This window comes from Leptonychotes weddellii, chromosome 10, assembly GCF_054177405.1.
Source record: "Leptonychotes weddellii isolate Sample4059 chromosome 10, ASM5417740v2, whole genome shotgun sequence".
NCBI lineage: Eukaryota > Metazoa > Chordata > Mammalia > Carnivora > Phocidae > Leptonychotes > Leptonychotes weddellii.
Window position 1 is genome coordinate 33126927 of NC_138378.1, and position 25977 is coordinate 33152903.

Below are 25977 nucleotides of genomic sequence, written 5' to 3' on the forward strand. Positions count from 1 at the left end.
CTAGATGGGTGGGTAATGATTCCATCTCTCTTGTCCCTTGATGAATGGTAGTTAGTGGATAATGATCCCAGCTCCCTGGGCCCTTGACTGGAATATCCCTGAGGCGTGTGCTCTGTGCTGGCTCCCAGAGTTTTCCTTGCATGATTGAACTCCAGCCTGTAACTTGGCTGCTTCCCCTTTATTGTTTTACTTTCCCACTTCACCACCAGTGTTTCCTTGGATCACCTCCAAATAAACTACTTGCACTTGAATCCTGTTTGGAGGTCTGGTTCTAAGGAAAATCAGAGCGGGCCGGGGGGGGGGGGGGGTCTGGTGTCATATTAGGTTCCAGAATATTCCAAATCGACAAAGCTAACCTTGGGAGAATTAGAATCTATAGGGCTTCCCCTGGTCCAAGTTACTTTATCAGAAAGAATATGTTCTCCAGCTTTATGAGGAGTTACACAGTAATAACCGTTTTTAAAAGGGCAAACAGCATAACATAAGTATGGGGTGTTTTCTTAGTCTATTTTATGTCATTTACTCATGTAGGCACAAAATGTTGCACAGTAATTCAAAGCTCTGTGAACTGTAATTTACTCTTATAAGGTTATAATCTAGTAACAAACAATTTATAATGCCTGTTTACAGGGAAAAAGAAAAAAGGTTTCCATAGGACTTTGAATCTCCACCAAATAAGTAACCCCAGAGATGGAAATGTACTTGTTCTAGTTCTTAAAACATAGCTTAGTCATATACCCAACTAATGAAATACGACGGCTTTTATTTAATGTCTGGGTTTATGAATCTCTCCATATATAGCCCTTCAGCATATTTTCCTCAAAATTCAACCAGAAATGGCTTTATATGATGAACTGGGGAATGGTTTTACATGATAAATTGAGCCATCCATTGTAAAGAAATGCAGTGAAAAATGCACGTGTGAACTACAAATGTTAAGTAAACATTGGACAAGCAGGAAGTATTTATCAATATTATATGCATATGAACATTTATTTACTTATTTAATCTTTCCAAAATCTGGTTTAGAATTTTGACAAAATATATAGCATTTAATACCTTTTTTGAACTCAAGATAATATATAAAGTCTTTTAAACACATTGTATCTGTTTACTATTTAGCTGATCAAAAATCATATTTATTTTCATTTATCCATACAATCAAATTTAAAAAGAGGCTTTAAAAGTATAAAAATGAGGGGCGCCTGGGTGGCTCAGTCAGTTAAGCGACTGCCTTCGGCTCAGGTCATGATCCCAGGGTCCTGGAATCGAGCCCCGCATCAGGCTCCCTGCTCAGCAGAGAGCCTACTTCTCCCTTTCCCTCTGCCTGCCGCTCTGCCTACTTGTGCTATCTCTCTGTCAAATAAAGAAATTTTAAAAAAAAAAGTGTAAAAATGACTAAACCACAAAGAAGTTCGAAAAGACAGATACTAATAAAACTTAGAGAAAGATTTCATTTACAACAGGTAGAAATATTCAACCCTGCAGCTAAGATAAATTAAAAAATCATTGCAGAGTAAGAACAACTGGAAATGAACAGAATAGAACATGATAGGACTAATCAAATAAAACACTAAACATGGCAGATTGAATGCCCGAATGTCTGTATCCACACCTTTGGGAGTGCCCTCCTGCCCGGACTCTGGGCTTGCCCATGTGGCTTGCTCTGGCCAGTAAAACAGTGTCAACTTGATACAATCAGGGGCTTGAAAATCTGTTCGTGTATTTTTACACCATCTCTGCAGGGCCACAGCTGCTCTGAGAACAAACCTGCACTAGCCTGCTAGCTAAGATAAGGGACCACACAAAGCAGAGCTGAGTTGTTCTAGTTGAGACCATCCTAGACCAACCAGCCTTCAGGCACCCCATCAGCTAAATGTGGATGCTTGAGAGAGTTTGGACAAGATAAGCCAAGCCTGGCCCAGACACAGAACAGCATAGCAGACCCATAGACTTGATGGAAGAAACAAAGCTTGTTTTTTTTTTTTTTTTTTTTTTATTTATTTGTGAGAGAGAGAATGAGAGACAGAGAGCACGAGAGGGAGGAGGGTCAGAGGGAGAAGCAGACTCCCCGCTGAGCAGGGAGCCCGATGCGGGACTCGATCCCGGGACTCCAGGATCATGACCCGAGCCGAAGGCAGTCGCCTAACCGACTGAGCCACCCAGGCGCCCACAAAGCTTGTTGTTTTAAAGCCACTAAGTCTTAGAGTGTTTTGCCACTGAGAAATATTAGCTATACCCAATACATTAGGTACAGACGGTCAATAATTGCCAGAAAAGAAAACAAGATGGGAAATATTTGTCATGAATGTAGGTTAGCTCTTCTACTTGCAATAGGATGTTGGACACAAGAGTTAAACATATCAAATAAATGTAGGCATCATAGAAAGGTTTTATGATCCCATTGTCAGAGATGACTGCTCTATTAGGACATTTGCTAAATAAACACAAAGTAAAAAATCCAGAGAACATATACAGCAGTGCCACTGAGACCTAGGCTGTCCCACTAAAGTAGAAAATAAGGTATAGAAATAATTATTTTAATATTCACATGACTTTACAAAACCTTGCTTAATGTATGTGTTTACATTCTACAAAACTGGATATAATGCTCTGTAGAAGGTTCATTTTTAAAGGAAAAAACCCTCTGTAACCCAATACTGGATTTGTTGTACTGTTTTTACCATTGCTTATACAAAACAATTTATATGCATTTAATTTTTATGATTATACTTAATTTAATATTTTAAATGTCATCCTGATGTAAAGTTTAATATTCAAAAATAAAGGTATAATTAAAATGTGCAAAAGTCAGCTAATTGGAAAGTTGTGTCAATCACATTTTGTCAGTGGAATAAAATATTAGAAGGAGGTAAAGCCTGCAAAGAATAACCAATATTGTGTCATGTTATTAAATTTTGATTTTTCAAGATCAAATATACTTACAGGAAGAAACATTTATATTGCCATTCTCTCTACTGGGTGATCAACATTCTACTTTTGATAACTGAGCAAACTGAATTCATTTGAATAGCATTACTAAAAAAAATCATGGAGAGTGCTACATATGAATAGTGTAGAGCTAATTGTGTTTTAAGTCTAATTTTAAACCATTTAATGCTAGCACACTGGTTAAATTTTCAAGGCAACAGTCCAGGGTTTGTAATTTAAAAAAAAAATCTGGCCCAGGATGTATTTTAACTTATTTCACATCTCCTATTATCATTATTATTCATCAGATGATAATTAACATCCATGGCTGGAGGCCATTCCTTTTGATTTTTATTAAAACTCTTCCTTTTCTAGTATAGGGTTTTCTTTAATCCCAGATTAATTTATTTCCCATTCACCATGGCAGAGCTTCTGAAATGAATATATTCACAAATTCTCAAAATAAAATATCCTGAGTATTTAACGGTTACTAAAATGCTAGGTATTTTCCCCAAATCACTTGCTTCTGTAAATCCTGGAGTTGGTTCAGTCATCTATGGTGGAATATTTTGTTCTCAGCCAAAAGGAAAAAGGAGGTCACATTATGACAGCACTAGTTACAGGACAAACATAATGGTCATCTTTGTCCACCTGTGTAATGGTTTCCAACTCAATCATTCCTTGTCTTTTTATAAACGCAAACCCCCACCTTTTGTTATTTTCATTTTAGTTTTTATGTATTTTCCTCATAAATCTCCATTAGGTCAGGGAAAATTTATCTCGTTTTTTTTTTTTTTTTCCCTAACGCTAAAGTTACATTCTCCTTTACACAAAACAGCAGCCATGACAATAAAGAGAAACCAGGAGCTTTTACATCTGAATGAATAGTAAATGTCTCTCCTACCCTGCCATCTCTGACTTCATCCTATAAGCTCAGAAATGAGTCAATGGAATGTTATTTTATTTAATATTTATCAACTTTGCTCAAAACAGTTTTAAAAGATGCTTGCTGCTCTACCCCTTTGGTTCACACCATACCAAACTGTGCAAAGCTGTGGGCCACAATGCAGACAGGTTTAGGAGAGTGAGCCCCCAGCATCAAGTTCCTGAACAAAATGTAATTGGCCCAATCATTCACATCCCTCCAAAGGAACTTGCCACACCCTACCTTAAATTATAGGTATGATTATTCATTTTTTTTCTAGGCTCTTTGATAAATTCCCTGAGGGTAGGGATATTGCCTAGTACATAGTAAGTGGCAATATTTGTAGATTTAATGGAATATTTTATCCATTTTTGCATGCTCCCTATAGCTATGGGCCTGCCCCAGAAGGAATTCAATAAACACACTGAATTCTGTATCATGTGCCTACTCTGAGGCTGGGAATTATTTCAAAAGTAACCTCTTCTTAAGTTTCTCCTTCCAAGTAGCAAGTAGAGAGAATTGAACTGATTCTTAAATTGGAATAAGATATTCAGATGTGAATTCATATCTCTGCTTTGCATGTTTGGTGTTTTACAAGTACAGCTAAGGGGTACCTGGGTGGCTCAGTCAGTGAAGCATCTGACTCTTGATTTCGGCTCAGGTCATTATCTCAGGGTCCCGAGATTGAGCCTGGGTTGGGCTCTGAGCTAGGCATGGAGCCTGCTTAAGATTTTCTCTTTTCCGCTTCCCCTCCCCTCCCTACTTGCACATGTGTGTGCGCATGTGCATGCAGATGTGCGGGCGCTCTCCCTCTCTCAAATAAAGTAAAAGTACACCTAAAGTCTATCTTTTTTTTTTTTTTAAAGATTTTATTTATTTATTTGAGAGAGAGAGAATGAGAGAGAGCACATGAGAGGGGGGAGGGTCAGAAGGAGAAGCGGACTCCCTGCCAGAAGGAGAAGCAGACTCCCTGCCGAGCAGGGAGCCCGATGCGGGACTCGATCCAGGGACGCCAGGATCATGACCTGAGCCGAAGGCAGTCGCTTAACCAACTGAGCCACCCAGGAGCCCCCCCTAAAGTCTATCTTTACTCAATAGCTCATTTGGCATTTATTTGCAAATAATTAAAATGTTCATATGTATCACCTTTTAGCATGTCTGAGTTAGGAAGACCAGAATTTTCTGTTACCTCTTAAATTTGTTTATTAAATTTAATATTATTACCCAGTGAACTGAGAAAATACTTTTCAGTGCCAATATCCACCTTTTCTCCTCTTTTGCTTTTGCCGCTGCTATTCATTCACAAGAATAGTAGTTGCCACTCATTCAGACCCTAATACATGCTGCCTGTTTACCTACTTTCACTTAATTTTTCATAATCTCACAAGTTAAAGATTAGAATCTCCGTTTTTCAGATTCAGATGGTAATTAACTTATGTAATTTTCATAACCGTGCAAGGTATATTAATCAGGGTCCTCCAGAAAAACAGAACCAATGTCTATCTACCTACCTACCTATCAAAAGAGAGAGAAAGTGAGAGACTTATTTTAAGGAACTGACTCACATTATTGTGGACGCTGGCAAGTCCAAAATCTGGAGAGTAGGCCGGCTCGCTGGAGACCCAAAGGAAGAATTGCAGTCTGCTGGCAGAATTCCTTCTTACTCAGGGGATGTCAGTATTTTTCTATTAGGGCCTTCAACTGATTGTATGAGGCCTACCCACATTATGGAGGGCAATCTGCTTCAATCAAAGTCCACTGATTTATAAGTTAATCTTACCTAGAGAAAATACCTTCATGGAAATATCTAGGATATGTTTGATGAAATATCTTAGTGCTATGGCATAGCCAAATTGACACATTAAAATTTACCATCATGATTCCATTTTACAGATGAGCACAGTAAGACTCAGATATTAGTCATTTGTGCAATATTGGACAGTTTGTGATGGAACACTTGGGCTTTTTATAAAAGGGTTTTTTTGTTTCCCAAAGCCCATGTGTCTATACACACACACACACACACAGTCTCTCAAATTTGTTTTTCAATTGAGTAGAAATGACTTCTACCAGGATCCGATTCTAGTTAGATGAAACATTTAGTGCCTCTATTTTAGAGGTCTAATTTATCCACTAATAAATACTTCCCAAAGATGATGATCTAATCTAATGAAGTTGGTATCTGTCATTATAAAAAACTCTGTACACCCCAAAAGGCAGTGACAAAAGCTAAGGAATTCTCCTGTCCTTCACAATCTTTGAAAACTATTCCATGCTTTCGCTTCCTGGTACCAACACTGGAATTTAGGACCCTACCACTTCTTACCAGGATATATACATCGTATGTCTCTAGTCTTTATATTCCTAAATTCTGCATTTAATCAGACCTTACCTCCCGTCTCCCCCCATCTTTAACATTTTTCAATTACCCACTGAAAAAAGGTAAAATTTTGAGGTTAAGCATTAAAAATAATTTCCAGATGAGCTTCAACTACCCTTTCAGCCACCGTTTTTGTCCTTCACTATGAACAATACGCTCAGGTTAAACTTGCCCCAGTAGGGTTCGTGTGTGTGTGTACACTTTTTTTTTTTTTTTTTTTTGGCAACTTATTCGTGTTCACCTTTCTCTCCAGGTGAACTTCTGACGCCAGTTCTTATTCTTCCAGGCTTCTCAATGAAGTTTCCGGCATCACCCTAATCCAGCAGCAACTCTCCTTCCCCAAACCGCTTAAGAGTGTAGTGCACTCCCCTTATCTGTTCAAAGAGAAGAACGCAATCAGTACAGGAAAACGAATCTCAAGCCAATGGTTCCCATTATTGGAGAACTCCCTGTATCCTGAACAAAAGCTCTGCCAAAGTAGGTGCTCAATAAATGTTGAACACATTAGTTGAAGGAACCAGAGGCAAAAACCTGCAGTTTGTGGGACAAGGGTGAACTTGCCTCTCAGGGAGGAGGAATCCTAGCCCTCTTCCACTTTGCTCCCATTCACTCACTGGTCCAAGGTCACCGCCCTCTCGGCAACCGGACCCTAGGAAAGGACAAGCAGTGCGCATGCCCCTTATCCAAGGCTGCCTCCGGGCGCGCGGCCTGCTTGGTCCCGCCCCCTCCCGGCGCCGGGGAGCGCGCCCTGTCCCGCGGAGCGTGCCCTGCGTGCGGGTGCCCGCCAAGCCCGCCGGGCGCCGGATCCCCGAGTGCCCGGGCCGGGGCCTGAAGAGTGGGCACCGGGCCGGAGCGTCCAGCGGCGAGCAACGCAGGCGGCGGCTACGCCGGAGGTGACGAAGAGCGCGGACGGTGAGTGAGGGCGCCGTGGGCGAGCTGGCGGGCGCCTCCGCGCGTGCGCAGCACCGGACCGCCCGGCCAGGGGCGCGCTCCCGACCCCGGGCCGAAGGTGCCGAGCGCTGCTGGGTTGGGAGGGGGCCGCCGGTAGGCGCCCCGGCCGGGGGATGCGGGGGCGCCCGGATCCCCCGCCTTGGCTGGAGAGACGTCTGGCTGCACCGGCGGGGCTCCCGAGGGGTTCCAGGCGGGACGGTGCCGGGCCCGCGCGCGGGGGTCCCGGCGCCGTGGCCCGAGGGGCAGGGCCAGCTGCAGCTAAGGGGTGTCGCGGAGGGGCGAAGCGAGCCCACCCGGGGTCTAGCCGGCCACACGGCTGCCCGCAGAGTGCGCGACTAGAGGAGGTGGCGGAGGTCCAGGGAGGGGGCGCGGCCGGGGAGCGTTGGCGCCGAGCAGGTGGCGGGGGCCGCGCCCCTGGGCCAAGGAGGCGCATGGTTGGAAACGGGAGCAAACTTCCCTGAGTAACTTTATTGAGGCGCTGCCCACGGGGCCCGTATTGGGGGCTCCAGGAACCTACACCCCGGCCTTTCCCAGTCCTGGTTGCTTCACAACCCCGTCGAATGATGGTGGGTCTACCGGGGTTCTATTTCCCTCTGGTCTTGGAGCTCGTCCTTCTAAGTTCTGAGAGGCATTCGTGGCGCATTCGCTCTTAACATAGGTGTATAAGTTTGATGTTTGGGTAGCAAGGACGTTTGCTATCTTGGGAAGAAAAAGGTTATACTGCCTAGTCTTTTTATCTCAAAGAAAGTACTGTTACAGCATGCTGGGGATTCCTATTTGTCAAGAAACCTATTGTCCTGTATGCGCTTGGAGAAAGCCAGCTAATTCTATTACTAGCCTTAAAAAGACAAAGGGAGATAATTGTGCCTTCTTTTCTTTTTCTTTTTTAAACACTTTACCACTTCGCCAAGTCACGGACTACAGTAGTACCCAAAATTGGCCGCAGAAGAGAACCACTGGAGAGTTTTAAAACTCTAAGCTTAAACAGCACCCCAGACCAATTAAAACAATGTATATTTTAAAGATCCCTAGGCGTTTCCAATTTGCAGCAAAGTTTGGGAACCGCTGATTTAATAAAAGAAAGTCAAGGTTTCAATTTTACGAAATAACATTCAGTTTGTAATTGGGATAAAAGTCTAGCTTTATTTTCCATAGACAGGAACTGACAAAGGGTAGTTTGTTTCCCACCCGGGAGGGAAGTGTCTAATGGTTCAAACTTCAACCTAACTATAATGTGACTCTAGCGTCCAGGTCATTGTTTTCACTGATGTTCTGAGTTTCCTTTGGGGTTACTCAGCCCTCCTTCTCTGACCCCTGCCACAGCCAAGGAGTTTCATTGTCTTTTAACCTCTCAACCCCCCCCTCCTTTCTTTACCCTCTCCGCCTTCCCTTCTTTTAACCATCCCCCAACCTCTGGGAGAATCTCCCTCCCCCAGACTGCTGGCTCTGAAGGGTTACTGCGGGTTCCTATAGCAACGAGTCCTCCAGGGGAAGTGGGCGGGTCCTCCTACCTTTGGGTTTCAGAATAGGACTCTTTCTTTTCCGAATAATTTGAATCACCCTTTTCAGTTCTTGGCCTCAGCTCAGGTAAGGGTGAGCTCATACAGTTCCAGGTTTTCGAAGTAATTACGTAATTATTAATGTTGTATGGGGTGCTACTGCTCGCAGCTATGAGGAATATTCATTCTTCCCAGTCTTTGCACTGAGAACTTGTTTAATAAAGTTCCAAAATGTGGTGGAAACGATGTTTTTTTAAGTAGTTTTCCTTTGGGCACACAGAAGCCTAAGAATTGTATATATCATTTCTCCAAGGTCCTAATACCTCTTATATTTCAGAAATTTTAAAAGTGAAATATAATCCTACAACATGCAAAAATCTTCTGGTAATTTGTGCCCCCCCCCAAAAAAAGAAAAAATCATTATCAGCCTTTAACTTTTGTTCCTAGAAAGTGCTTTACCTTGATTCTTTACAAAAAGTCAAACCACTTGTAGTATTATACTTTAACAAAGGAAAGACATAGTTTGTCTACAAATTCGCCCACTCCTTCCCTTCCCCAGCATACACACATCCAAAGATAATTTTTGAAAATTTTCACTCTGTTATGCTCAAAACAGGTATTCTATAGCCATCTAATTCCAGTTTGCCTTGCAAACTGAACAAAGTAGTAGAGAAATACGTCATTTACATGTCTTAGGCTTTTTGCTTTTTGAAACCTTTCAAACATTACTATGTAAATCAGATTCAATTCATCAATTCCAAAATGTTTTTAGTAGGCCAGTGATTCTGAGCATGCATTGGGAGTTGAAGCGGTTTTTTCTTGCAACTATCTCCTGTCTTATGTGCTAATTAAATATCCATTAACTGGACTGTCAAGCAAATTCTGAAAGGATGATTTTTTTCCCATTTTACTCTGAGAAAATAATGATGGAAATCCCTTTCATTTGACGTACCTTGTAGTTCAACAGTAATGCTCTGCCGCTGATATAGTAACCTCTCACCTAATCTTTCCCTTTTTCATCACGTTTCAAAATAGAGGTCTTCAAAGCCCCTACATTTGAGCGGATCTGTTGTTTCTATGGCTTCTAAACATTTTAAAATAAAAAATTGTCCCTGTTGTGGACATTTAGGGAATTACCCCCCCAAAATTAAAATTAAAATCACAATCACATCATCAGAAATAAACAACTGTTCATGAGATGGCATGCTTCCACTTGTCCCTTGTTATTTTGTCTGAATATTTTAAAATTGGCAATTTTAATTTCATCTGCAGTTTCATATACTGCCCTTTTACCTAATTTACCGTACACATTTTCCATGCCTTCAAATCTTCGAATGTAAGATTTTTTAATGATGGGTATGTCAAAGTTTATTTAAGTAGTTTTCTGTTGTCTGACATATTTCCATTTTTTAGTGGTTGAAAAATTAGTATTAAATGCTGGTTGCAAATCCTACCTTGGCCACTTCAGATCTAAGTGACCTTTATTAATTACCCAATTCTTTGATTGCATTTCTTTATCCGTGGAATCAGAGTAATAAGGGTGCCTGCAACATAGAGTTTTGGAGAGATGGAATGAACCAAATAGATGAAGGCCTTCAACAGAATCTGGCAAAGGAGGTAGTAGGCTCACGAAGTAAGAGCAAACTCACAGGCAGAGCTGAGATAAATACCTATGCCTAAAAGTCTTGGTATCTTAGACTTGCTTGGGCTAGATTTATAGCAGAATCCCTGGGGCAGAGGTGAATTCTTTATGACTCTTGAGGCCCATTGCCAAACTGCGTATGCCAAGACACATTGATTCCCTTATGCACCTAATGGTTTCCCCACTCTGTCAGCATTCGTGTTTAATCTTTCCTAATTTTCTATAAAAATGTAATCTTGTTAAAAATTATATTCTTTGGTAACTAGTGAAATTAGTGATTTACTTCTTGTTTTACCTTATGAAAGGTGTTTGTTCAGGTACTTTGCCCTCTTTTCTCTTAATTGATGATTTTTAAAAAATGATTTTAAATATCTCTTTCATATAAAGAGTATTATGCCTTTATCGTATTTGCAGTGATTTTTTTTTTCCCCCACAGCTCATTATTTGTCTTTTAACTTACGGTGTTTTCCAAAGAGCAAAATAGTTTTATGCAGTCAAGCTCTATCTTGTCCTTTATGATTTTTCCTTGTAAACATTTGTTTGAAAAGTGTAGAGGTAAATGTAACAAGTTTTGGAAATATATTAGATTTTTACATTAAATTCTGTATTAATTTATGGATATGAATTGTCTTATACCATCTCCTCACCAGCTACTCAGTTCTACCAATACCATTTGTTAAATAGTCCATCCTTTCCTCATTGGTTGTGGTCTTCCCTTTATTACATGTTAAGATCTTGACTAGCTGTGGGTTTGCTTCTGTTTTAGGTCTTACTCATCTGTGTGTTGATCTCTAAACTTAATGCCAAGTGTTTTAAATTGTAGATTTAGAATATGTAGAAATACCTGGTAGAGCAAGTCACGATATTCCTTAGAAAATCAGAATTACATTTATCTGTCCTTTCAGGTAAAGATTATCTTACTATCTTTAATATATGCACATAGTTTAAGTTGAAGAGGACTAAAAGGTTTATTGTAAAATAAATGGTCCCTTGCCCCTCTTTCCCCTACCACTCCCATTCCCCTGAGTTTCCCCTCCCCAGTGGCAGCCTTTTGGCTGTTTACAGTTTCTTCCGAGTTGTTCACTAGGGCCTTTTGTAGAGTCTGTCCTCTTGGGCTGGTCAGAGAGTGTGGTCTTCAAGCATCCCGAGCTGTGGAAAGGATCTAGCTGCCAGTGTTCCCAGAGGCATCTGGCTCTGAGTCTCAGCATCCTCTTTGTATAGAATCACTTTGGGGAAGGTTCCTGTGCTCTCACAGCCCAGAGACTTAACTGTTTTATCTACGCTCTTTGAATCAGTCTCCAGTCTTGCTGAGCTTTGGGGTTGTAGGCCAGACCTTTGCAGCAAGTTGGAAGGGCATCCTGGGATGTAGGGCTTCGTAAACAGCCTTTACTTACCTTATTTTAGCCTGGCATCCTTTCTCCAGTTTGTGAGTAAACTGGAGTATTTCTCAATCTTCCTCACTCAAGGTGTAGCATTTCACTCTTTTAGGTGGACTAAGTTGCTACTTGTCTATCTGCTTTCCCCTTTCCTGATTTTGTTGCAGTTTTGCACTAGTTATGTGCATTCTTGTTCTTTGGCAAAGACTGTCATCTACATGTAGTCACTGTCTGTCTTAAGGAACATGAAAGGTTATCCAGACCTTTTGCTCTCCTAGAAGAGGTTTTGTTTGTTTTGTTTTGTTTCATTTACATCCTAATATATCTTGTTAGAGTAGTTCTTCTTCTTCTTCTTCTTCCTTCTTCCTCCTTCCTTCTTCTTCCTTCTTCTTCTTCCTTCTTCCTTCTTCTTTTTCTTCTTCTCTTCTTCTTTCTTCATGTTTTTGTTGCTGTTGTGATGGGTTCTTCAAATTGGCTACTGCTAGTATAAGACAGTCCTTGATTTTTGTATATTTATTTTATAGCTGGCTTTTACTCTAAGAGCTTTTACTCTGAGAGCAGTTTATTCTCTTGGGTTTCCTAGTTATATAATCAGTTGCCAGATAATGACACTTATTTCTACCTCTTTCTAATAATTACACCTTTTATTTTGGTTTTATGGCATGCTGCACTAATGTTAACATTCTAGAACATTATAAAATGATTCTGGAACATTATCATATAGTAAATGGTGGTAATGTGCAAACTTGTGTTCTTTATTTTACTAGGAAAAACAGTGCGATATTGGCTTTTGGTTTGTCATAATTCCTCATTAGGACAAAATCTATATTTTATTTCCAATTTACCTAGAGGTTGTTTTGTTTTGTTAAGGGATAGGAATTGAATATTAACAAATTACTGTTAGCATTTATAGTTTATCACTTTTTTAACAGTATTTCTTAACAAATCAACTGATTTGAGTTCCAACTATTAAATTGGAGTAAATCCTTCCTTTTGGATAATTCTTTAGAAAAACATTCAATTCATATGCAAATTGAATGATAACCTCCAATTCGATCCATAATTGTGTTCTGGGGTGAGGTGGGCTACAGTCACTAGGACTTTTTCTAAAGAAGATATTCCAAGTGCTAAATCCAAGTCATTTCTCATCTTTACCTATTGGCAGCATTGATATAATTGGTCATTCCCTTTTTTGACATATGTCACTTGATTCCTAGGACACCACATGCTGCTGCTTTTCCTCCTATGCTACTAGACCACTGGTTTCACTTTTTCAGTCATTTTTTAAAATTTGCACTGGTTTTTTCTCACCAACCTATTAATTTGGAATGCTTCAGGGCTCAGTTCCTGTAGGACTTTTGTCACAAACAGTTAAAGATTTTAATAAAATACCATGTAGCTGCATAAGACTCCCAAATGTAGATTTCCAGCTGGGGTGGTGCTCTGAAACTTCTGAAGCACATGTCAACTACTTTTTTGACTTCTGAACTTGAATATGTAAAAGATACCTCAATTTTAACAGGATTAAAACCGAATTTTTTATTTTTCTCTACAAACCTGCTCTCCCTGCAGCCTGCACATTTTGATGGGTGGTAGGTCCATTTCTCAGGTTTTTCAAGCTAAACCTTTGGAATCATCCTTACTCTTTTCTCTCCACATCAAGGCTATCAGCAAATCCTGCTCCTGTACCTTCAAAATGTATCCCAGAATCCTGTTATCCACATAAATCCAGGAGCTCAGCCCCTTTCCCCACCTCTGTCTACTCCTCACACCTTTGTCCAAGTTTCCAGCACCTCTTGATTAGATTATTACAGTGGCCCCTCCTTTCTCCTTCCTTGGCTTCCTTTTAATATATTATCAGCATAACAACCGGAGTGATCTTTTTAAAACAGAAGTCAGGTTACATTAAAACTGTCCCATGGCTTTCCATCTTACTTAGAAGAAAAGTCCGATTCCTCATGGTGACTCACAAAGCCCAATACAAATCTGCCTACACTAACTGCCCTTTCCCCACTTCTCTCCCTCTCCTGCCCTCCATTCCAATCATCTTTATCTCCTTGTTGATCCAGAAATACATTAGGCACATTCCCACTTTCAGGTCTTTGTGTTGGGTTTTCCCTCTGCCTGTAATATTTTCTCCCTAGGTGTATTCATGGCCAGTTTCCTCACCTCCTTCCAAACTTCACTAAAATACCTACCTTGTCAGGGAGGTCTGCTCTATTTGTAACTGCAGGTTAAACTCTATCTCTCTTGTAGAGCTCTGCATTTTCTTTTTCTGTAGCATCTATTACCTTCTAAAGTACTACCTGAATGATTGGTTAATTGATTGATGGTGAATTGTCTCCTGCTAGGCTGTAAGTTCTGTGTTGGCAGATATTTTATGCCTGTTCATTAATGTGTCCCATGTGTCTGGCACTTAGAAGGTGTTCAGTAAATATTTTTTTAATGAATGAATGCAGTCCGCCTTCTCTCTGTTGTTTTTTTTTTGTTCTTTTTCAATGAATTTCTTACAAAGTAGCATAGACCTTGGCATCAGTGGGTCCAACATTAATGATTTAACATCCCACCATCAAGGGAGAAGTTCCAGAACATGTACGATTTACAGTGGATATAATAATACATAGACTGGTTTTGAGGATTAAGTCAGAGACTGTAAAGTGCTGAATTGTGCCGTTGTGTAGGGACAAGTTGCTTAACTGTCAGAAAAGCCTAAAAAAAAAAGAAAAAAAGAAAAGCCTAGCCAACTGCCTTGATTCACATTTGAATGATGTGAATTATGTTCTAGAACCTGCTCTCTGGATTTCAGCTTTTAACCAAGGGGGGACAGTGGCCTTACTTTGGGAACTTTTCAAAATACATGTCTGAGCTCCCTGGTAAATATCAGTGATACACTGTTACTATATTTGTTTTTTAACCACGCCCTTAAAGTGGAATGTAACCATTTGTTTTCTCCTTTTGTGCTTTCTTGCTGTTAAGGATATCTCTCCATCTCTTATGTCCCCTTTAAACTTTTTTCCTCTGAGGTTGAAATAAGTTCTTTTATAAAGTGATTTAGAAACCACTCAGAGCCACAGAGAGAAGCACATAATTGAACATGGTACAAAATCCAAGCATCTCAGTCCTTTACCTTCAGCTTCCCAGACTGCAGTCTGCTGCAGTCATTCCTACAGCAATCATTACAGCAGTCATTTTAGAGTTTTGCTTACAGTGTTTCTAGAGTCTCCTCTTGTGTCCTTCAAATCCAGAGTATCTCAAAAACATCAGATTCCCTTCCCTTCTCTTTTGGTAGAGTAAGAGCTATTTGTATGGTTTGTCCTGTTGTAGTTGCTGTGCAAATAAGTGATGCCTTGTGCAAGAAAAGGATGATCTGTTAGAGATCATACAAGCAACAGAAGAATAGACAATAAACCAAAATGTATGTAATTCTAGAAATGCATAAACCCAATAGCTGTTACCTAAACACAAAATCTGTGAAATTTTTCTTCAGTTTCTACTTTCCTTTCCTCTAAGCATGTCTAGTTCCTTATTTTTTACCTCCTGAATTTTTCTGTAGTAGTATATGAGCAAGAGTGATCCCCATATACAGTTAGAGGGTGTAAATATTTTAGATGTGATAACCGTACCCATCAGAAGGAGAATTTCTGAAGCACCACTGTTCTGAATGCACCTGCCTGATAAATTTGCTTTGCCTTTGAAACTCAGGTTAGCGTTATATCTGGGTTTTGTTATTGTGAAGATTCATTCTTTTGCAAATACCACTGTTATAATTTATTTTATTTTGAACCTCACACAGTCTAATTGGCCAAGTCTGAATGGAAAGCATTGACCTGTCTTTCTGCTGCTAAATCACAAAATAACCCTTAGTTTAGGCTATTTATTGATAGCCCAGTTGGAAAATATACCTTGTTTCTATAGTTCTACACTTGGTTTAGGGACATATGTAGTATTTTTCTTTGTAAAGATTTTTTTTTTATTGCCACCTCATTTTATATTCATCCAGTGTTTTTGGAAGTGGTGATCTTGCCTACCCAGCACCAGCAAACATACCTACACTATAGTGAGGCACTGATTTTGGCCTTCAGGCATTATTATACTTTAGGTCTCTGGATAGACAAGGGATTACCAAGGTCCCACCTATTTTCATATCTCTGTTCATGAAAAATGTAGTAAAAAGTCAAGTGTAGTAGTCAAACTACATTTAGCTGTGTTACTGGGGGGCTTATTGGAGAATGGTCTACATTCCTAGAAAGTTGAGAAAATGGCAAAATTTTTAATTAGTGTTAGAGCAGGCTTCTCTTCCCAAAGTAATATCATTGTCGCCATTAAAAATGGTGGGAAGCTACCCAGAAGCATTTCCTGCTCAAGATGTAAGTTCAGGCTCCAAACAGCTGTTGCTAGCTGTTGCTTTCTCTTGTATAGCCCGTCCCTCAGGCCCCGTCCCCTCTCACCCCATGTCGGACACCCATTCTGGCAAGGGTGCATCCCAGAGCGCCCCCTCCCTTCCCATGGTTTCTTGTCTCTCCCTTTCCTGGGGCCTTTGGAGATACGATAAGTAAGTGCTAGAATGCTAGAAGCTGGCACTGTTTGTTGGAGAGTGGGCGGTCAGTGTAGGTAAGTGTGCAGTGCAGTCACTTCTGGTCCCTGCTGGTCATTCTCTCAGCAGACTCCCACCCCTCCCCGAGGTGGTTTCAGCACACCTTTCAGTAAATGTTGTAGAATTTTCTTCTGTGAATTAGTGGATTTTCTAGTTAATTTAATACTACTCAACAGTATTTCTGTGGGACCTCCAGGGTCAGCCCATGCTTACCTGAAATTCTGGGTTACTTTATTATCTACTTTCTCTGTCAGTGTCGTGAAAGTCTCCTTAAAATTGCCAAATTTGATCCTGAACTCTTGCTAGCATACAGCTGCTGACAAGTACTCAAAATCATCACGAGGCAGTGATATACTCTACGAAGTGGGTGTTGGTTGGGGATGTCAGTATATAATGGTGTCTGGCTTGAGTTATAGAAAAATCAGATGCGCAGGTTTGGGACAACCTGTATTTTGATTTTACTGTCTTTCTGTAATATATAATTATTGGGTATAAAGTAGTTATGAGGATTACAGTTCTACCAACATACACGACCCCTAAAATCCTTTTATGAGTGAAGCTAAGAAAGTGTTTGAACACCAGGTCTTTAGTAAAAGGCTTTTTTTTTTTTTTTTTTTAAGATTTTATTTTTAAGTAATCTCCACACCCAACGTAAGGGCTCAAACTCACAACCCTGACATCAGGAGTTGCATGCTCCACCAACTGAGCCAGCCAGGTGCCCCAGTAAAGGCTATTTTTAAATGAAAAATTACTGCTTGTAGATGAGTATTTCCTTTGGACTTCAGCAAACTCCTAACCTGAACTTTATTTCCAACAAACTATTTCCTACTACTTAATGTGTTACAAAGATTTTGGTATTCTATAAAACCAAATACCGTACTATGTATACATAATACATGGGTATTAAATTAGTGTGAGAGAGGCAGGTTTTAACCAAATGTGTCTGTCTTTAAACGAAGGGAGAACGTGAACATAGAAATTCTCTTCACGTTGGCAGCCATGCTTACCTTGCGGGGGACAGCAGAGGCTGCTACTTCTAATTCTCCTAAGGAAATGTGGTATAGGAGAAAGATTATCAGGGAGACACATCTGCATCTTTCTTACTGCTAAAATTTATGTGAAGCTTCTAAGGACAGTTGTCTACTCAAAATCCATTTAAATTTTTCTCTTATTTAAAGTCTTCCAAGAAGGTATCGATTGATAAATCTTTACCTCATGCTCTGTGAATTTTGTGAGGTTGGGGCAAAACTAATAGGATGCCAAACAGGGTCATAGAACAAATAGAATATTAGTTTTTTGCTGTTAATTTTTGTGGCAGATATTGCTTTGTTTCTCTTGTGTTCTCTATTCTATCTACCTAATGTGCAAAAAAAAAATTTTTGGAACGAGTAGTTGAGAATTATGCTCTGAGAATTATTGTTTTCTAGAAGAATAAAACCAAAAGACTGCTATGTTAAAAGAACCTTTGTTAAAAACCTCTAAGGGCTGACCACCAATCATGTTACAATAAAATCCGAACTCCTTATGATGCTAGGCGGGTGCCAGTGGTTCTCATACTTTTTGGTCTCAGGATTCTTATATTCTTATTTAGAGAAACCCAGAGAAATTTTGTATATAGGGGTTATATCTCTTGTTATTTATTGGAGTAGAAATGAAAGCAAAGAAAAATTTTATGTATTTACTTATGTGTTTAAAAATAAATAAATGTGGGGCGCCTGGGTGTCTCAGTCGGTTAAGCATCTGCCTTCAGCTCAGGTCATGATCCCAGGGTCCTGGGATCGAGTCCCACATTGGGCTCTTTGCTCAGCGGGGAGCCTGTTTTTACCCTGGCTTGTGCGCTCTCTCTCTCTGACAAATAAATCTTTAAAAAATAAATAAATGAATGAATATATGTATGTATGTATGTTTTGGGTCGAATCATATGACAAAAATCTCTTCTCCCAGATAGGTCGCTGGGAAAGGAAGGAGATTTTAATAGCCTTTTCAGATTATTGTGAATCTTCTTTGATACCTTGTCAAAATTTGAATGGTAGCTTTTTTAAAGGTTAATTGCCATGTGAAATCTAAAACCATCAGTGAACTTGTTGTACTCCTGTTACACTGAACTCCATTGGTCTGTCTTGTACTTCAAAGGGACTATTTTTTCCCCTGTGCGTGGTTTTGTAATGTAATTGCATTGTTATTAGAAAACATTAGTTAAGTGAGTTACGCAAATCTTTCAAATGTTATGTTTCATTATATAGTATTTTAAAATTACATTCATTTAATATCATCACCAATCTCATCAGAAACAGTCTTTAAGTGTTGGGAGCTATCAAACTCAAACTCATGGTGGTATAATCAAGATTTCTGAAATTTTAATTTTTGTTTGAACGTTTGAATTTTATCATTGGTAATACTTTTGTTTTTTGTTTTGTTTGAAGTGACACTTCATTTGGAGTAGATATGTCAGCTATTTAAGTGTTATAAAGCATATTTGGCAAATTTTGTCAAGTACAGTGGTATTCCATGAAAAAGTGGCTCGTTCAGCTCTAACACAATTGCATGAGTATTTTTTTCTCAAGGCAACCATTCTGTCTCTGTTTCACTAGAAATTCTTTAGGGGTACTTCCCATTTCATCACAGAATATTAAAAAATATGTGGTCAAGGGTCAGGGTTTAATGAAATCAACAGTTTTTACTGCTGCATCTCCCAGAGATTCCCCCAAGAAACAGTACATTGATTATGGCAAAGGAAGGCACAGTAGCTAATCTGCATTCATGGGAGCTCTTTTACCACTGTTCCTAAATCCTCCCATTCCCCAGGTGTGGGCGGGGAGGAATGGGGAAAGAAAGGCGATTTGACTGGTCCTTCAGTGCGTGTTCCCTTCAGCTGTTGAGGATCCACTGGAGTGATCTTCACTTCAGGTGGCTTGGGAACCAGCAGCATCAATAGTGAAAAGAGTCACAGAGCCAGACTATGGACCAGTTCTTTTGGAGCTTCTGGAGCGAACCCTCCCTTTTCTATTTGAGGAGATGGCTCCTCTCATGAGGGCTTTGGTTATGCATCACCACTACCAGATGTTACTAGGAGGTTTCTGAAGGCTGCAGTCACTTCTACCTACTTCAATTACTTTTTAACTGGTGCATTTCAAAACTGCTTAAAATGCTTCATACCTTAAAGTCATGCATACTTTCAACAACAGACACAAAACAATATATTTGCCTTATCCCACCTTCCAAAAAAATGCATTTTTATAGCCATTTTATTTGGAAATCCAAGTTATTATTTTTTTGCCAGCACACAATTCAAACCATTGCTTTATAAGTTTGTTAACATTATCAACCCTACTAATGATTTTTAAAATCATTGCTGGTGGTAAAAGTTTCCTTTATTAACATGCAAGAGACTTTGCAAGCCATGGAGAAGATATTCAGCTATTGCACTATTGATATTACAATCTTCATTTATTCTTACTCCAATGTTGTAAGAGAATATATAGACAGAAGTTGAGAATTCTTTATTTTGGGGAAAAAAATCAAACACTTTTTTGGTTCTTAGTAAAGGATGACATGGAAATGGACACATGTAAAAAGTGCACTTTTCCACTTGTGCTCATGCTCTGTAGTGACATTGCCCATCCCTGGCACTGTGGTTTGTTTGCCATGTAGGCGTGAGTTTCCAGACTGTTCATATACTGTGCCCTGTACACACAAGCCTGTTTTATTACTTTGTTTGAAGATTGGGTGTGTCTAATGTAGTGGAAATTTATCCTTTCAGTGTTAAGTACAGACAAAACGCATTTCAAAGCAAAAGTCTCTTTAATTATCTTTTTTGAGATTATTCATATGACTGCTTTCTTACTTTCATGTGAATTGCTGAGAATTTATTATCCTTTCCAGTTCATTAAATCACTAAAATTCTCTGCTGGTGCTATAATAAATATGCCAGACCATGAATTGAGACTAGTTGATAAAGGCAGCTTTGTCCTAGTAACTGGGTCTTGCTTGTGGTTAACCCACACTTCGAATATGTGAATGTCTGTACTATAGTAAGTTTTAGACTTCTGGTGAAGCAAAGCCTTGCTTTAACACATGTGGGGACTTGTTTTAAGTGGAGCTTTAGCATTGTCAGTTGGCCTAGCTGCAAGATGAATGCAATATTACAAAACCACATTTGTGCTTAGACATGTTCAGGAGAGCCTCGGGACACATTTAATAGATGTGTAGGTTCTTTACCACTGTACCTCACATAAACCTGCAGCTCAGGCAGCTAGAAACATCATAGACCTCAGTTTCAGACCATTTTAAACCCAGGAACAGTTGCACTCCATAAATGCACTCTAGGGTTCTAGATGGACTTGGACGTGTTGGACTCGATCCTTCCTGTTACACAAGGATTGAAAGCCAGGTGTGGGTGTGGTGCTGTTAGCTCTTACTGGGAGATGTGAAGATGCAGCCCTCAGAGAACTCAGTCTCATCAGACCACGTAAGGCAGGAGGAAATATGAGAAGGTGCTTCATGGAGAGTCCCTAAGCACAGGAAATCTTCCTTGTTGAGGTGTCTTTGGTCTGCATTATGAAGGATGGATAGGCTTCTGGTAGGTAGATTTGTAGGGAATAAAGAGCAGTGAGGATGGCAAGAGGCAACAGGCTCATTTGCAGTATGGGAATAGTCTTGTTTGCTAGGTGAGCACATGAAGAGGACAAGATAGAGAGGTCACAGCCAGGTCATGGCAATTCAAAATGCATTGCAAACCATGTGACTCCTCTCTCTGAGAAAGGTGAGACAGAATTTCTTCATTTCTCCCTGGATAGACCCTTGGTTTGCAGTCCTGACATACTGGTGGAGCAGGAGAGACTGACCCATCCTTGTTTCACATGGTACCTCATTAGGAAGAGCAGCACAGAGTAGTTGGTTAAAACTTGGCCACACACCACCTAATAAATATTCCTTTTTGTTTCCTTATCGGTGCTTTATTTTAAATTTTATGAGAGAGTGTTACCTTAAATACTGACATCAAGTCTCCTTTACTGAACTCTTAGTGGATCATGGCATCCCTATAGCTGTCTAGTAAAATGCTTATGCAGAGATCTAACTCCTGTAAATTTTTATCACCATCTTCAGAGACTGTCTGCTTTTCCTTTGTCTGGTTCGTCATCATCATTACCATAGACCTTGTATGGGTCCATGTAGCTCTGAACTGTGGTGAAATGGTGTTCTGTAATTTAAAAAAAAAAAAAAGGAACAGTTGAATTGCCACATGTTGAGGATATATTTGGATTTGAATGTTCATTAATCTTTAATCTGCTCTTTACAGTTAAGATACACATGTAAATACTGTCTGCATGTTGTTTTGTGATGCAGAGTAGGGAAACCCGAATTTAAAAACTTTCTTATGAATACTTTTGACTTTATAAGTGAGACTCATTTGAGCATTATTTTATGAGCAATTAAGTTATTTTATTCTATACTTCTGGGCAGTTCGAGTACTGACCTACTTATATAGTAGCTCTTAATTAAAAAGAGAAATGTTTGCTGAATATATATTAGAATTGAATTTTTGTTTGAAATACCTTATTTTCTTAGTTCTGGCACATGCAGTGAAACTAAGTAACAGAACCTTCTCAACTTTTATTCCGATGACAACAGCATGAGGGATGGAAACAACAAGGGAGTACTTCATCAGTGCTAAATAATTATTTTCTGCAGCAAATGGAAGCCGTCTTTGAATGTTACTTGGTGTTGATATAGTTAAGGTTTTGCCAACCTTTATAAGACAATGTGCCTTTATATTGTGTCCTTCACAACAGTCATGGGGAATTGTATACTTTAAAGTTAATTAAAAGTAGCATAAAACCTAAGTTTTTAAATTTGGATTTAGAACAGATTTTACTTTGAGTTTTTGCCAGAAGTTGGTTTCTGTAATAATCCTCTGTCACACAGGCTTCTGATTCTACTTGCATTTTTTGTTAGGAAACATTTTGTGACTTAGTTTAGAAATACATGTGCCTTTTTCATTTTCATTTGGTGGTCTCTACTCCAGAAAAGATAGGTTAGAAATTGGGTGTGCAGATGCCTTGTATAATTTCACATGAATTTGTATTTTCCCATAACACAATTTCTCTCAGTGGAGCAGATTTCTTATTTTTAGATCTTGTACTGTTTGCTTAATATAACTATTTTATTCTAGTCACATACATTGTAAAAGTGAAAGAAGGCATTTCATTATTTGAGCCCTTGTGGATGTGTTTATTATGATGACCAAATCATACAGTTGGTAACTGGTTTTTTTTCTATGTGATTTTGTTAAAATAAATAAAAGCCCCTCCCACCTTCCCCAGCCTTGCCTTTACCAAACCTATCCTGTTCACTTTACAGTGATAAAAATTTTAAATCTAAGATAATGCGTATCATTACTTCAAGTGTTTCAGGAGGTAGTTGGTGCATTGATAGGAAAGCAATATTCATTTCCAAGCACTCTATAGTGACGAAGGGCACAGCACATATTTAGATGACTTGTATTTGGTTATCTTATTATTATTATTTTTTTAATCTTGTAGAGCTTTTTTAACTAAGAGTTGTGGATGTTGGGAAGATTGGTCTGTGACATTTATGTCGCTAATTACCAGTATTGATATACAGTATCTGGTGGTTTGAGCATTGTCCCATTCCATGTGCTTATTGGACAAGGATGACTTTCCCAATAGAGCAAGGAATTCTTTAGTTAAGTTTAATTAACCCTTAATGAAGAAGAGCTTTGGGTTTTTTCTTAATGATCTGATTGTGGAAATGTTTTTGGTTATTCCTGAAGTATCGGGAAAAAATAGCACCTGCTAAAGTAAAAAAAAAAAATCTGTGAAAAAATGTTTTTCTTTGACTAGCACACAGTTTTCTTCTGTCAGCTGAAGCCAACAACCAACCTGGAGAAGGCAACAGCAAAGTTAATTCCGTTCTGGCATTTCCAGTAGGATTAATGTCCCCTGTTGGATCAGTACAGTCTGTCTGCCTTCTGGCCTGCTCAGAAGAGACTTTCTGAAGCCTGACTTTACTTTTCTTTGGATAAATTGTTTTTAAGTACCTAGGTGAAAGTCATACATATAAATGGGATCATTGTATTATGGTAATAATATATCTACCTCTTAAACTAACATTTTAATATGGATTCTATTTGTTTGAAAATAATTTCTAAGGAGTCCTTTAGCTCCAGGTTTAATCTGTATATAGTTGTTGTTAATCTTTGATTGATAAAATATCAGTATAAAATATTACCCAGAGAATTAATAGGCTTGTTAGTTGTGCATCATGAGAAAATGTTAGAAATGCATTGTATTAAAAAAAAAAAAGAAATGCATTGTATTAATGCTGGACACTTACCAATGGAGATTCTCATTTTGGAATTTCCATCTAGACTTTCTACCATATCATCGGTTGTCGTAGTAGCAGTCTCAATTGAGAATTGTGATTATATACTTTATCAAATGACTATTAAACTCAGTTATTCTGATGTAGTTGAGCCAGAATCCTGAGCTGCCATCTTGCCTGGTTAGGGGAATAATTAACCTAAAGAAGAGAGACCTTTCTGTTGAATTATATATTTTTTACCTTATTTCACTGACTGTAAGGTGCCATCAGTTGTAGGATATGCTATTATTTTATGTACCAAGAAGAAAGGGAAGAAAAAGTCCTAGTACTTGTACTAATGAGATGCCATCAATTATAAGATAAACCTAATTTCAGAGATGTTAAAATGGGGGAGAGGTTAGTAATAAATAAAATATGGCACATATGTATGTACATAGTTTTTGTTGGGTATTGGTTATAATCCTAATATTAAAATATAAAGAAAACCATATTAAATAAGTAAGGAATAATCAGTATTCCTGCCAAACATACAGATTTCTTAATCCTAGAGAACTATAGAATTGGAAAAAAATAAGAGATTAAATAATCAACACTTTTACACAAGAGGAAATTTACTAGGGAGATCATCTAACCTATACAAAAATTAGCAATTGATTACCTTGTTTACCAAAGTATCTTAAACTTTACAAAAGAATTCATAGTAGTCCTTTAAATAGCTATCTTTAGAGTATCTCATGGTAAATTTTCTATACTGTTCCTTCTCAAGATCACCTCATTTAACATATGATAGAGAATGACTTGGGATTTAGATGAGGTGTTCAGTATCCCAAACAAGTGCCTCCGACACAGCTTATAAGCATCAAATACCATGTTAAATACCATACAGAATTTTTAAAAGACTCCTTGCTTCTGCCTTCAAGGAATAGTCACATTCTACCTTTGGGCATATTTTCCCATTTTAAAGTACAATTTAAGGTTAACGGGAGCTCTGTGTGATGAAAAGGAAATGACTTAGTGAAACTGTCCATGAGCCTCATCCTTCCAGCCAGCAGTTAGGTATGCCAGGCCCAAATACTTGTCTTAGTTATCACCCTTGGTGCCACAGTTAAAACTAGGTCATTGTTGAGAGAAGCCAATTTGAGTTGCTAGTCTAGGCATTACTACGTGCTCCACAGATGGACGGCTTGCAGCTTTGGGCTCTCTGAAAGTGGGTACAAGCAGAGCATCTGCAGGGAGGTGCTCTCACAGGTTCGAAGTCAAGCGGACAGCCAGCCTAGAGTAGGGGTTTCAGGTGCAGATTTGCACATCAGGTGGGGACCTGATCACAGTGTATAACACACATCTTAATGACTGAACCTCACCTGCAAAATACCAGCAAGATCCTCAGCAACCTAGGCCCTTCTTGGCCTGTGAGTGAGGCCAGAGCAAGCCTGCAGATGGGGTGAAATGTCAGTAGTTGTGAAGCCTGGAAAATTATAAAGGCAGGGAGTGCCAGATTAATCTTTGGTTTTTGTTGTTTTGGAAGATTACATCACAAATGTTTCCTGCTTTGGGTACAATTGTTACTAATAGTGAAAGCTTATCTTTGCAAAGTGTTTTCAACTTTTATCAAAATGCTTTCACAAACATGTAATCTTGCCTTCACAGTGAACCTGAGAGGGTTGAATGGGTATAATTATCCCATTTGGCAGATGAAAAAAACAAGGCTCATGGATATTAAATAACCTGAAGGTCACTTTTTTGGGCTCTTGCTTTTTTTCACTATACCGTGCTGTCAATGCTTGACTCCATGTTTATTTCTAAATTTAGAAAGCATATAGCTTGTTTTCCAGCAGCTCTTGCTATCTTAAGGACTGCCAACATTTTGTTGCTTATCTTTTTTACCTCCTAAATCACAAGCGTAACTTTTGTTCAGTACTGAAAAGTAAGCAAAAACAAAACACTGTTCCATCGTTGACTTATCAGGTTAAATTAAAATGCTCTCCTCTGTGATGGTCTGTCAGTAATTTTTGGAAGTGATACTCATTTCCGCAGTCTACCCTACCTTGTTTAAACTTCAGTTAACCTCGCTCTGCAACTGTTTAGGTATCTTGCGGTAAACCATATACAAGTCCAGACAAGAAGTTCAGAATTAGAGCAAGTTAAACAAGACTTGACAGCATTGTTAGTTGTTGACATAGGATTTGTTGGTATAAATCATGAGTGCCTGGTTTTTCCAACTTTCATTTTACCTGGCAAGCCTCTTCTGTTTTAGAGCAGCTTCCTCATGGCTGCTAGTCCCATCTATGTTCCTTCCTGTTATAGTTCCTCTCCATGTCTCTCCAGAAAGTGTCCT

The 25977-nt window shown here is 39.0% G+C and overlaps 1 protein-coding gene across 1 annotated transcript in view; it reads left to right on the forward strand.

Annotated features, from left to right (window-relative positions):
* Positions 1 to 6988: 6988 nt before the first annotated feature.
* Positions 6989 to 25977, forward strand: part of BTBD3 (BTB domain containing 3) — a 33465-nt gene continuing 14476 nt past the window's right edge. Inside the window, exon 1 of the mRNA XM_081833241.1 lies at positions 6989 to 7148. The gene's annotated coding sequence lies outside the window, so the exon portion shown is untranslated. The remainder of the gene's footprint in view (positions 7149 to 25977) is intronic.